The sequence below is a fragment of the Leucoraja erinacea genome, chromosome 22, assembly GCF_028641065.1.
Source record: "Leucoraja erinacea ecotype New England chromosome 22, Leri_hhj_1, whole genome shotgun sequence".
Taxonomy (NCBI): Eukaryota; Metazoa; Chordata; class Chondrichthyes; order Rajiformes; family Rajidae; genus Leucoraja; species Leucoraja erinaceus.
In genome coordinates this window covers 22,120,252-22,133,874 of record NC_073398.1, presented here as the reverse complement: position 1 = coordinate 22,133,874, position 13,623 = coordinate 22,120,252, and the positions used below count along the sequence as shown (strand labels likewise).

At 41.1% G+C, this 13,623-nt stretch overlaps 1 protein-coding gene across 4 annotated transcripts in view; it reads right to left on the bottom strand.

Moving 5' to 3' along the window:
• sema3c (sema domain, immunoglobulin domain (Ig), short basic domain, secreted, (semaphorin) 3C) overlaps positions 1-13,623 on the bottom strand; it is a 217,888-nt gene that overhangs the window by 93,283 nt on the left and 110,982 nt on the right. Inside the window, exon 1 of one of the 4 annotated variants that reach the window (XM_055653097.1) lies at positions 5,906-7,241. The exons of the other annotated variants lie outside the window; for them this stretch is intronic. The gene's annotated coding sequence lies outside the window, so the exon portion shown is untranslated. Of the gene's footprint in view, positions 1-5,905; positions 7,242-13,623 lie in introns of those variants that run through there. 4 annotated transcript variants of the gene reach the window in all.

Sequence of the window (13,623 nt, the reverse complement as noted above, 5' to 3'; positions counted from 1 at the left end):
GGCTTGTTTCTGTGCTGCATGTCTTTATGGGCCTAATTCAAACTCTCACTATAAATAATTATTTCAAAAAATTTCAAAATGTTTTGAAATTAGAAGAAACAGTTAATTTTTGCTTCAGGATCACAGTTCTGCAAATAATGAAAGTTAATTCCTTTACTTAGGTGGCAGGCTCTAATGACTTATTCATGAGCATTTCAGTAAGATCTTCACTGCCTCAATAAACATTTTACAAAGACGCAATTGCTGAGCACTGTTAGCAGTCCCTGGATGGCACATGGAATGGCATAAACTCATCATAATAAACAATTTGATTCTTGATCCTCATATTTTAATATGTTTCGGAACAAGTACCAAGGCATCAGCTGCAGATGACTAGATATTGGGCTTCTGGTCATGATGGTCATTGGAGCCCAGGGTCAGGGTGGCCATGGAGATCAATGGCCCGTGTCAGGGGAATAGGAGTCAATGGCATTCATTCAGGGATGCCAGTCTCAGGGGAGGGAGGGCCATTAGCATTGGGAGAGAGTTGTTTGAAATCGATAAAGGCAGAGGAAGGGGATTGATGAAGCTGGCACCATAGCTGTACGGTGTTGATTCAGCTTCGGCAATGCCGGTATCCGGATTGGGTCAGAAGCGAGGGGCGAGGTTGTGATGAGCTGCAGATTTGGGCAAGTTTTTCATCTACATTCCTTGTAGTCCCAGCAGTGCCCAAAGCCAAGCAGTCTGGCACATTGTGGCCTGAATTTGTCCCCTTTGTCACGTGGGGAGAAATGCAGGGTTTCCAGGGGACTCACTACTTCAAGTGCCTGACTTCACCTGGAAAATGTTTGGAAGCATGATTTACTCAGGTTTAATTCATTTTTAATTGTGCTGCACTGCAAAATAAAAAAGCCATTGAATATCTAGGCAATTAATCATGAGAGTACGGTCACTTGTAAATGAAATGCACCATAAACATCCAGGTTATTTAAAGTAAATAAATCATTTTAGAGGCCGATAAAATTTTGGGAACGATTTTGGTGTTTGTTTGACCTTTGACGTAAAGTATGCAAGGTCAAATTGGAGTTAGAACAATGAGAGAGATAATATTCTTACGATACTGAGACTAACCATTGTTAATTTCTACGTAATGTAATCAGCCATCAGAGCTTATATAACTTGTGTCAAAAAGGGTTGAAACAATTCTATGCAGATAAGTATCAATTAAATTTATTTATGTATCAGTTCGGAACTGAACCTTCTCCACCATTTCCTCACATTGAATTGAAATTAAGCACCAACGCCAGAGAAAATATAATTCCTCCTCTTAAATATGAAGCTGCCCGATCCGCAGAGTTACTCCAGCACTTTGTGTTTTTTTCTGTAAACCAACATCTGTAGTTTCTTGTTTCTGCAATGCACAGTGCTGTTCATTCCATTACAAATCATTGCAAGCCTTTCATTGTCTTAAATATTTCACTTGCTATCCAATATTTTGCTACATAAACTATTTGAGTTTTATCACTGCACCAATACAGTTATAGCTAAAATTCAAGTGTAGTTTAGAAATGGCATGATCAACATCCTTGAAAAATAAGATCAAGAGAGAATCTATCGATATCAGTAAACCAAACATGGATGTTTTGCAATAAAATGTCCTCAATTATCTCTACCAAGCCGAGTTACAAGGAGAGGAAAATGGTCAGGACAGATGCTCAGTCATTAGACAACAGGACAATATAACACGAAGTAGTAGTTAATGATTAATCCAATTTGACATTCAAGAAAAATGCACAGAATTCTAATCATTATCAATTCTAAACAAACTCAGGGGTAGACTAGATTCACTCCTGCACCGTGAACTAGGAAGGCAACATCAGGGAAGTGATCTGATACGGAGGATTGTTAAGGTCATAAGAAAAGTTAAACCAGTTTTGTCACAATATTTTGTAACCTTGTGAATTGCCCTTCTCCCATCTATTTATATTACATCTGGACAATTCTTCATTGACATTGCACTCATAAAATAAATACAGACACAAATAGCAACAAAATGCACAATAATGTGTCATGGCACCACCATAAAAAAAACTAACAGAGAAGCACAAAAGGAGTACTTTTTCCACAAACAAAATGTGCAAACTATTATCATGAAATGTTTTGTAAAGCTGTAACGTATCAAAGAGCTGAGAAGATATTTAAAGAAAAACGACATTTATTCCAGGCAGTAGCAGTTTGAAGGAATAACATTATAAGGGTATTATTTAATCTTGATGATACATTCCATCTCACAACATCCAAGAATAAATTCAAACCGCAAGCTCCCTGCCAGTTATTCTATAATATTTAGCAAGGTAACCATGTTCTTTACAAATTATGACATTTCATATCTTTGTGCATTTTGAATTTTGATATCTGATTAGAAATGATTCTCAACAAGCAGAAACATCAGTGGACACTTCTTTATAATTTTGTTGGACGAGATTGTTCATTTAGATTCTACTTGATCTAATCTGGACATTCTTCTACATTTATTCAGGAATGTATGAACACAAGATTTTGATTTAAAATGAGGAAAAGCAAGAAGAGAAGTAGAATTTTTGAAAAATTAATGTAGCAAATTTCAGTGCTGACATCTCCAGGCAAACCTGGATTGGCATCCTCTGATACCTGCCACATCTCAAACTTACAAATGGAGATATGACAACAATGCCATGGAGATATAGCTGTAACTCTCCATGATGAATATTCACTGCAGATTCTTCACTGGATCTAGAATGTTTCAAAGCACCAAGATGGCTCCAACCAAAGTTGCACAGAACATCATTTTCCGAGGACAGTAAAAGAGGAGGGCACTCATCTTTGGCCATTGGCACCGAATATGTGAAGGTATTGACCACTGACTCTATTAATTTTCACACACTCATATTTCCATATGACATTAGAGTCCATTCGGCCCATTGGAGTCTGTGCTGGCTCTTGGAGCAATCCAGAGCCCCCATTTGTTTCCCTGTACCTACACCAGGGGTGGGAGAATCAGGGAGTAGCCAATTAACCGTCAGTCAGCACGTATTTGGGATGTGGGAAGAAATTGGGGAAATCCAGAGAGCGGAAGAGGTCGGAAACAAACCTGGAATTCTGGAGTTGAGAGACAGCTGTAGCATTATTCTGCCACCCCAAGATTCCATCGACTTCAACTAAGCCAAACACTGGGAGGTAAGTAAAATGGCTCTCATCTCATTTACTGTGGGTGACCAGAGACAGGTTCAAGCATCTGCAGTTCCTTCCTACACATTTCTCCTTGTAAACCTTGATTGGAAACAATAGACTAGCTACACTGTTTTTTCCTGTTGTTCCAGGCTTTGATTCAATAAACATTAAAAACAATAAACACATATGGCAACATTTTGTGGCGTAAAGACCTGGGACAACATTTACATTAGTAGAAGGGTCTCAACCCAAAATATCACCTATTCCTTCTCTCCAGAGATGCTGCCTGTTCAGCTGTGTTACTCCAGGTTTTTGTTTTTATCGTTAGTGACAACTAGCATCTGCAGTTCCTTCCTACACTTTACATTAGTAAAATAGAGTCAGGTTTACACTGTGTGTGCGTGTGCATGTGCAAGGGCCATTTCCTTGTAGAAAGTCAGGTATGTCAGGGCCTACAGGTTGTAGGTCATAGATCAGGTCACAGTGAGGGGAAGGGTCAGAGCTTCATTCAGGGTGCCTGGGGATGGAGATGGGGGATTGTTCAGAACCTTAAGGGTCATTGGGGCATGGATTATGTCTTGATGCAGTGATGATTGGAGATCAGGTCCTTGATCATCAGTTTAAAGAGATGCAGATGTGGTGGTGTCAGGGTCAGAATTAATTTGGTGTGTGGAGGAGGTGGATGCTGGAGGGTTAACATTTACCTTTTAGTGGTTCCATCCATTGGGTTTAGTGATGAGGAAAACATATTTTAGTGTAACATTAATATTTTGCTATATATAAGAATTTATAGCCTAATATATCTTGTGAAAGGCTCCAAGCCATCAAGATCAGGCCTTGATTCCATGGAGACAAAGTGTTTTAACATTTTGATCTCAGAGACGAGGTTGAAACATAGAGTACCTTCCACTATTTTATCGGCAAATATGCCATGTTGCAATTGCACAGTCATTAAATCATGAATCACCAGTTAATTATCCTGTTAATTATGCCACTCTTACAACATTTACTTCTATCAAACTAACAGATGTAAGTAGAAGATTTCATAGAAGCCAACATCTGGTGATATCGTAACATAAGCAGTTTAATTTCCTTGAAATGTAATGACACAATATTTGCTTGAGCCGTTCGTGACATCATTAGATTGTAGAAACAAAGAACTGCAGATGCTGGTAAATAGCCAAAAGGATACAAAGTGCACAAAGTAACTCAGCAGGTCAGGCAGCATCTCTGGAGATCATGGATAGGTGACATTTCGGGTCAAGATCCTTCTTCAGACTTAACGGCCTTTGTTCCAACTATCTACCTAACAAAATCCCCCCCCCCCGTCTCCACCCGCATCCAACTATTACCTGCCACACTATGTCCTGCCTCTCCCCTCTTCTTCCCCCCCCCCCTTCCCCCTACAATGTCTGAAGAGTTTCAACCTGAAACATCAGCTATCCATGTTGTCTGGAGAAGCTGTTGACTTACTCCTACACTTTGTGTCCTTTCATTACCCCCATTTCATTCTCTGCCTCAGAGGGCGGTGGAGGCAGGTTCTCTGGATGCTTTCAAGAGAGTGCCAGATAGGGCTCTTAAAAATAGCAGAGTCAGGGGATATGGTGAGACGGTGGGAACGGGGTACTGATTGGGAATGATCAGCCATGATCACATTGAATGGCGGTGCTGGCTCGAAGGGCCGAATGGCCTGCTCCTGCACCTATTGTCTATTGTCTATTACATCATCATGTTGAATTAGGATCGTTATATTTTGCATCATCCATATATAGAATAAATATACATATATATAGTATGTAAAATATGCACTTAAAATACCCAAGAACAAACCATGTGTCAAAGAAATGTTCATACCAAATGATGATGTCAATTTTTTTAAGTTTATAGAAATTTAAATTAGCAAATACATGTGTGCATTTTAACGATGCTTCTTTCTAAAAAAATTAATTAATATCTTCTTAACAATAGCTTGAACATAGAACATTGTCAAAAAGACAGAAAGCAATCGTAAAACAGGAACTTAACATTTAGGAGATAAGAGCTATATTTTATGATGTGAACATGAATTTGAACTGACAGCCTTTTTGTTCAGCATGTTCTTCTGCTTGTTTATGTGAAACCCAACGGAAGCTGACACCGCACTTTGAACGACGGCTTTCTCTGTCATTCAATAATATTACCGGCTGCAGATTGCAGGGTGACAGAATTACAACCCTCAAATGGACTAAAACGTACATGTAAAAATATGAGAAGTACGTACGCTACAAGGAGACTAGTTGTAATCTAGAAAGCTACATGAGTTTTGTAACATATGAATGGAAAATCAAATAGATTAAAAACCATATTTGACAAAGATGAATTACATAATTTAATGTGTTTTAACAACCTGTCCTGGGCATAATTCATATTTCAAATTTACTCTCTGAAATCTTGAAGTAGACTTTCCATTTCACACCTCATCAATATAGCAAAAATACAATGAAAGAACAAAGAATACAGATTTTTACCATTTATTAAATAATCATAATTAGAAAGTAAAACTGCAAATAGCAGCTTTAAATGAGCTGTCATTATCTCTCATGCTACTGCAAGTTCTTATTTAATATTACAGTATAGTCAAACTAGGTTTTTCAAAATGTTCACAGATCAATAATGCATTCCTTTTTACACACACACACATTTCTAAATCAAAGCACAAAATAGAATCAGTACCTACCAGTAATCAGAGGAGTATCTTGCAACAAACTGTTTTGAATAACTGAGGGCCAGTAGTTTTGCAGTTAATCAGTTTAACGCTGAACAATTGACCATGACATAGTTTGTTTAACATCTCATTGGGAAACTCATTGTCTGCTTGCTCCCCTCCACTATAAAGGTCTTTTCTCAAACTGTTCCACAAGATCCCTGTGACAGCTGAACCGCACGCTCATGCTGCTCACTGTCAGAGCAAATAGCAAGGCTGCAGTCAAGACGCTCGCTGATTAGGGAGGAACCCATAGCAAACTGTAGGGCTCCAATTACATTCAGCACGGGCTCCACTGCCTATATCAAAAAACCTGCAGCTAACCCCACACTGGATTGCATAATTAGCAAAACATATGATGCACTGCTTGTAAATAATGATCAGTTGACATCCTCGCTGATGAAATATTCCCTTGTAAAATACAAAGCGAAATATCGTGAAATCAAGCAGTGTGTATTTCTGAATATAGTTTAGGCAGTAAGCTTGTTTTCATCTGCTCTCAATCTCCCCGAGATAATCAAAGCCTGAGACATGAGCCGTGTGGAGGGCACTGCCTTGGGTGAAGTACAAGCAACTTTAAGGCAAGAGGGAGATATGTGATTGGAAAGGCAGAGTGGTGTACATTTCAATGAGTGCACCAATTAGTGCAGAATAACCTAGAAGTCATGCCACATGACTTGCTCAGGCACCATTCATTTAACCCCATAGGAAATTGGGAAACCGAATTAAGTAATCTTGTCAATTTTGAGGCCAGACTCAGATGCATACGAAAACATACCCGCCTTACAAATGACTCTTGTTCTCCACTGTGTGCGTGACATTTACTAAGTACTGCATATGCTATAAAATGTACTATATACTATGCCACTATAAAAGCACTGTAGTGGACTCACAGTTAATCACCAAGGCTTTTTGAAGAGCTGGAGGGCTGTGCACACTGTTAATGGTTGCCATTGTAGGAGTGACTGCAACACAAGTGCAATGTTTTGAGAAGGCACAAGGTTTTTTCACTGCTGATTTGATCAGTGGTCAGAACTGCCCAAAGAGACAGATCCCAGTGAAAGAGGGAATCCCTCCAAACCTGTGGCAGCTCACGCTAATCACAGCCACTGAACCCTAATAGAAAGAGAGCCATGTACGCGACCAGGCCTGTGTGCTGCAGGTCTCCACCAGATGATGTTTCAATGCCTGCTTCAGACTGGGTGGTGTCCCTCAGTGCATTGTAGGCAGATGTGGAGGCCTGGTGATGCAAGTGATTCTCGCACTCCACAGGTGCAGGTCTGACAGCAGTGAACATTACACAGGAGGGTATAAATCTTGCTCCAGTCATTGAAACTATGCTGTCCCACCCACTAAAGTACTCCAGCACTTTGCATTTTACTCAAGATTCCAGCATCTGCAGTTCCCCATGTCCCTAGGCGACTAAATCTCAGCAGTTCCTGATTAATGGGATTTTGGCTAATTTTGCAATAATTTTTTTGCTGGAGACCAGGGACCAGATTGGGCATTGGTGCTAAACATGGCCATGTTTTAATGCTCCATAAAATGGCATAACCCAAGTTCCAGATGCAGGTTTGTGTATCTGGATTCCCACTATAAATTATTCCCTCCAATTTACAATATAAATGGCCTAAGCAGACTCACCACACTGCTATTATACCTTTTGCCACTGGGGGAGCTCCAGCGCCTTTGTCAGTGTGCAATGTGAAACACAATGTGAAAGCACTCACTGTATCAGTCCTCACATCCCGAAACTCTTACACACTTTCACAAGAGTCTTTTGTGATCTGTGCGTCAGAGGAATTTATATTTAGCAGACGGACCTCACAAAACATCTCATTGTGGAATATCATAGTGGGAAGTGGAAATAATGGGATATATATTTATATTTTTGTCAATATGACAAGAAATTATTAGTCATTTCAAACATGGCAATTTAATGAATTACTAGATATTGGAAGTCCCCTGGTTCATATTAGCTTAGAGTCACAGTATAGAAGCAGGCCCTTCGGCCCACCAAGTCCACGCTGACCACTGATCACCCGATAACACTAGTTCCATGTTATCCCACATTCACATTCTGCACACTAGGGACAATTTACAGAGGCCAATAAACCTACAAAACCTGCACGTCTTTGGAATGTGGAAGGAAATTGGAGCACCAGGAGGAAACTGATGCAGTCACAGGAAGAACGTACTAGCTCCATACAGACAGCAGCCGTTGCCAGGATCAGACTCAGGTCTCTGGTGCTATGAGACAGCAGCTCTACCGCTGCGTCACGGTGCCGCCCTACAAATGGTTATGACGAGCTTCCGTTCCCGAGAACTATTTATAACTTGAAGTGTACGTCATTTGGTAATGAACTAGAAGAGTGTGTGGGTGAGGATCAGAGGAACAATTGTGAAGGGAGCAGGTTCAGGAAGAAGTGTCACCAGTTGACCTGACTGACTCAGTGAGTGAGTGAGGAAGTGAGTGAGTCTACTCGGCAATCCAATCTCTGCTTGCTTTGATCTAGTACCCAATTATTGCTTTAGGGGTGGAGGAGTGTAGAGGCGGCTTGTGGAAATGTCCCATTCCCACCCAGTAGACAATGCCCACAGCCCCGCAGCAGCCGGCAATTCCATCCCCATTTATGCCTTTAAGCTGGTGTGCAGAGCCGATGTTACCCGAACTCGACGATCTAAGGTTGGGCAGGCTAGAACTTTATTCCTTGGAGTGCAGATGGCTGATGGGTGATCTTATAGTGGCGGATAAAATCATGAGGGGAATAGATAGAGTAGATGAACAGTCTTTTACCCAGAGCAGGGGAATCAAGAACCAGAGGACATAGGTTTAATGTAAGGGGGAAAGATTTAATAGGAACTTTGCAACAACATTTACGCACAGAGGGCAGCACAATGTTGCAACAGTAGGGTTGCTCCCTTATTGCACAAGAGACCCGGGTTCAATTCTATCTATGGGTGATTTCAGCATGGAGTTTGCACGTTCTCCCTGTGATGGCTTCGGTTTCTCCGTGTGCTCCGGTTTCTACCCACATTCCAATAACGTGCAGATTTGTAGGTTAATTTGCTTCTGTAAAAGATTGTCCCAAGTGTGTAGGATAGAACATGTCATGGGTGATTGCTGGTTGGCATGGCTCAGTGGGCCTGTTTCCATGTTTTATCTCTAAAGGAGGTAGTTGAGGTAGGTACTATAACATCATTTAAAATAAACTTGGATTGGTACATGGATAGGAAAGTTTTAAAAGGATATGGGCGAAATGCAGGCATACTGGACTACCTGAGATGGGGCATCTTGGTTAGCATGGACGGTTTGGGTTGAAGGGCCACTTTCTGTGCTGTGCCTTCATCTATCCTGCTGGTGTCCCATACATTTATTTGTATTTTCGGTGTGCGTAAAAATCTGGTGTGCTTGCGACCCGAGGAGGATCTGTGCGCACCAATATTACAATTACTCAGAGATAACAGGCTGATACCTGGAATGAAGGTGTGGAAGGACTCAGATAATATCCAAATCTATAAGAACATGAGCCAAGCATTTTTCATCATAATTCTTACTTTATGGCTGTCAATTTATTTGTAGTGTAATTAAAATTGGGCTGGTAGAATTGTTAGAATGAGGTGTAAAAAAATCTTCATAAATTTCATAAATTTTAAATATCATTTTCACCTTTAGGCATGCTGAACATTATGGGTATATTGAACATTAACACCCAATAAGATCTCCTATAAAATCAGTAGTATATTACAGGATCAGTCCAAATTAAGTTTGAAACAGTAGTAGGGTGCTTTATATTTCAAATGAAAATTGAAAACAGGATCTGCAGCACACACAACTTGAACTCACCCAACTTTGCAGCACATTCCCCGACACCTTGCCTGCAGCCTCCATTGTGTGGGGCTCACAATGCCGGGAGGGGGGAGGGGGGGGAACGCTATAATTCATGCCAGGCGCTTAAGGTAGGCTTGTCCTACATGCTTCTGCGACCTGGACTGTTTATAGCAGGTACATCAAAGCACTGGTAATAAAGCACCAACACTGCGTAAGCATAATCCGGTACTATCCGATGTCAGCAGCCTCTCCCAGGCCAACATCCTCAAGACCAAGGGTCTAATTACACTCAAATCAACGGTGTTAGGCTGGCCACGGCATTCATGTACCACACACCAGACTCCTGAAGCAGACATTCTCCTTGCAGCTCTATGAAGAAGGAAAATAATTCAACAGACCCCATCATATTTAAGGAGCTGGTTATGCTGATGTAACATTTAGAACATTCCTTACATTCATCTCTCTGACATTGTTTTCAATAATTCTGTTTTTTGTTGGCTTATATGAACATTTCCACCAGTGCCTACGAGGCGTACAAAATAGTCGTCCGTAAAACATACAGGCTTTGCTGTGGGTCTTTCCTTTAGTACCTGCTCAGTATTGCTGAAAGATCACAGAAATAACATTCACTGGGGAAAAAACAATTCAGTGTGTTTCTTGATCTCATAAGGTGGTACAGGGTTTTGGAAATATTAAGCTCTCAAACAGAAGGAGTACAAACAAATGCAAGCTCTAATCCTGCAGGGGTTGGGTGGTTAGTGGCAACACATGCAGATAGAGAGGTGACAAGGGTTTAGGGAACGCTTGCTATCATCTGTTTGGGCACTGAGTATAAGGGTCAGGAAGTCATGTTGCTACTTTGTAGAACTTTGGGACATGGATCTAAACTGACCCAAAATGCCACCTATCCTTTTTCTCCAGAGATGCTGCCAGACCCATTATGTTACTCCACTACTTTGTGTCTCACGTTTGGCACAGACATTGAGGGCCAAAGGACCTATTCCCTGTGTTGTGCTGTTTGATATTTTATGTTAGCAGGGAACTCAAATTCTTCTTTTCCACATCTTGAAGTCTTTGTAAATTGTTTACTTGGTATTCGTTACTGATGTGTTGTTAATTATTTGTACCGTCAACATGTACTGTAGGCATGTTAGGGCATGATCTTTGCAGCTTAATCTTAAAGAAACACTCCAAATATAAATTACAGCCTTCTACCAACAGGGTTTGAATGAACAGATATGGGATGGGTGATGGGATGGATGATGGGAGAGTGTTTGTAAGCTGACAACACACAGGATGGTGCAGAGCAGGGTTCCTGCCTTGGATCCATGCAGAAAGTTGCAGAGAGATCTCTGTAAGGACATGATCTGCCCACTGGGTTTAAGAAAAGGTAGATGAAGTCTACTTTGAACATATAGTTTGGGTGACTTCCCTAATGCAGCGGTGAACAGTAAAGTCAGGCAGCCGAGGGGAAAGATTCAGTGGCCGTGAATGAACTCAAACTCCACGAGTAAAACAGATGTGGGGTGGGCCTGATATCATCGGTAGTCATGGGTGTCAGTGAGGACTAGGAACATGGAGTATATGCCCTTTAAACAGTACGTTTCCAAGATGGCCCCCAAGATAGGCGACTCTTTGTATGCTATTCACAGAAGTGGATCTGCAATCAGAAATTAGCCTGAAGAAGGGTCTTGACCCGAAACATCGCCTATTCCTCTCCACAGATGCTGCCTCACCCACTGAGTTTCTCCAGCATTTTTGTCTACCATTACAATCACTCAAATCTTTTAAATCTCTAGTCCAACAGCAGCATTTATCATGTATTTGTACACCGTGGATGGCTCGATTGTAATCATGTATAGTATTTCTGCTGACTGCTAATACAATAGACAATAGGTGCAGGAGTAGGCCATTTGGCCCTTCGAGCCAGCACCGCCATTCAATGTGATCATGGCTGATCATCCACAATCAGTACCCCATTCCCGCCTTATCCCCATATCCCCCGACTCGGCTATTTTTAAGAGCCCTATCTAGCTCTCTCTTGAAAGCATCCAGAGAACCTGCCTCCACCGCCTTCTGAGGCAGAAAATTCCACAGACTCACCACTCTCTGTGAGAAAAAGTGTTTCCTTGTCTCCGTTCTAAATGGCTTACTCCTTATTCTTAAACTGTGGGTTCTGGTTCTGGACTCCCCCCACATCGGGAACATGTTTCCTGCCTCTGGCGTGTCCAAGCCCTCAACAATCTTATATGTTTCAATGAGAATCCCTCTCATCCTTCTAAACTCCAGAGTGTACAAGCCCAGCTGCTCCATTCTCTCAGCATACGACAGTCCCGCCATCCCGGGAATTATGACAGTCCCTCCATCCCGGGAATTTGCAACAAAAGCTTTTTATTGTCACATGTACCTCGGTTTTCACAACATTGAGGCAGGTTAGCTCACTGCGTATGAACTTTGGGTGCTCAAAATTGTATTTTAGCATATGGGGAAGTTTTAGGTGCAAAGAAAGTCCAAGCACAACCCCATGTTGAATTGAGGAGATTAATTCATCAGATTTTACTCAAATTGCTCTCTTCTGGTTTCAGCCAACTTTCAATTACACATTAGTCTTTTTATTTGGACTTGTGAGAATACATTTCTAGCTCCAGGTGGTTAGATGTGAGCAATGTGCAGCATATAAGATACAGTTGTTGGTGCCACACCACAGCTCGATGTGGCAAGTTGTATTACCTTCCAAAATTGAAGATTATGAAAAATCACCTGACTACATTCCTGTGCCGAAGTTCTGTGGATCAGGAATAGTCTTCTGGGTCATTCTTTGAAAATAGATAGATGTACGATGATGAGGGATATGGGAAAGAAAGTTAAAATCTTTTTCCCCATGGTGAGAGTATCAAAACCAAGTTGGCACAGGTTTAAGGTGGGAGAAAGTGTTTCAAAGGGGACCCGAGGGGCAAGTTTTTTTATTAGACAGAAGTGGTTGCTCTCTGAAGCATTGCCAGTGGAATCAATTATAATTAGCACATTTAAGAGGCATTTAGATAGACGTTAAAAAGACAAAGACTTAGAATGATACAGACTTAATGTGGGTAAATCAGATTAGTAAAGTTGCGCACATAGGCTGTCATGGACCTAGGGACATGGAAATAGGCTCAAGCCGACTAATATGCCCCACCTACACTAGTCCCACCTGCCTGCATATGGCCCATATCCCTCCAAACCTATCCTATCTATGTACTTGTCAAAATGTATTTAAAATGTGTGTCTAGTACCTGCTTCAACTACCTCCTCTGGCAGATCGTTCCATATACCCACCACCCTCTGTGTGAAAAGGTTGTCCAGCAAGTAAATCTTTCCCCTCTCACCTTAAACCTATGTCCTCTGGTTCCTGATTCACCAACTCTGGGTAAAATAATTTGTGCATTCGCCTTGTCTATTCCCTCACAGTCTTCTACACTTCTATAAGATCACCCTTCATCTTCCTGCACTCCAAGGAATATAGCCTGCCCAAACTTTCCCTATAGCTCAGGCTCTCAAATCCTGGCAACATCCTCGTGAAACCTCTCTGCACTCTTTCCAGCTTAACACCATCCTTCCAATAGCAGGGTGACCAAAACTTAATATAATACTCCAAAAGTGGCCTCACTGACGCCTTGTACAACTGAAAGGACTTGTTGGGCCAAAGAGTACATTTCTGTGCTGTATGGCACTGTGACTAAAAGTGTCAAAAGTTGCATCTCAAGGAAACTTAAAAATTCAACTTAGAAATTAAGAAGTGCTTTTATATTAATTAATTTTAGATCTTCATTTGCATATTATTCTTAATAAATCATTTTAGCCCTAACTTTGAATAATTACA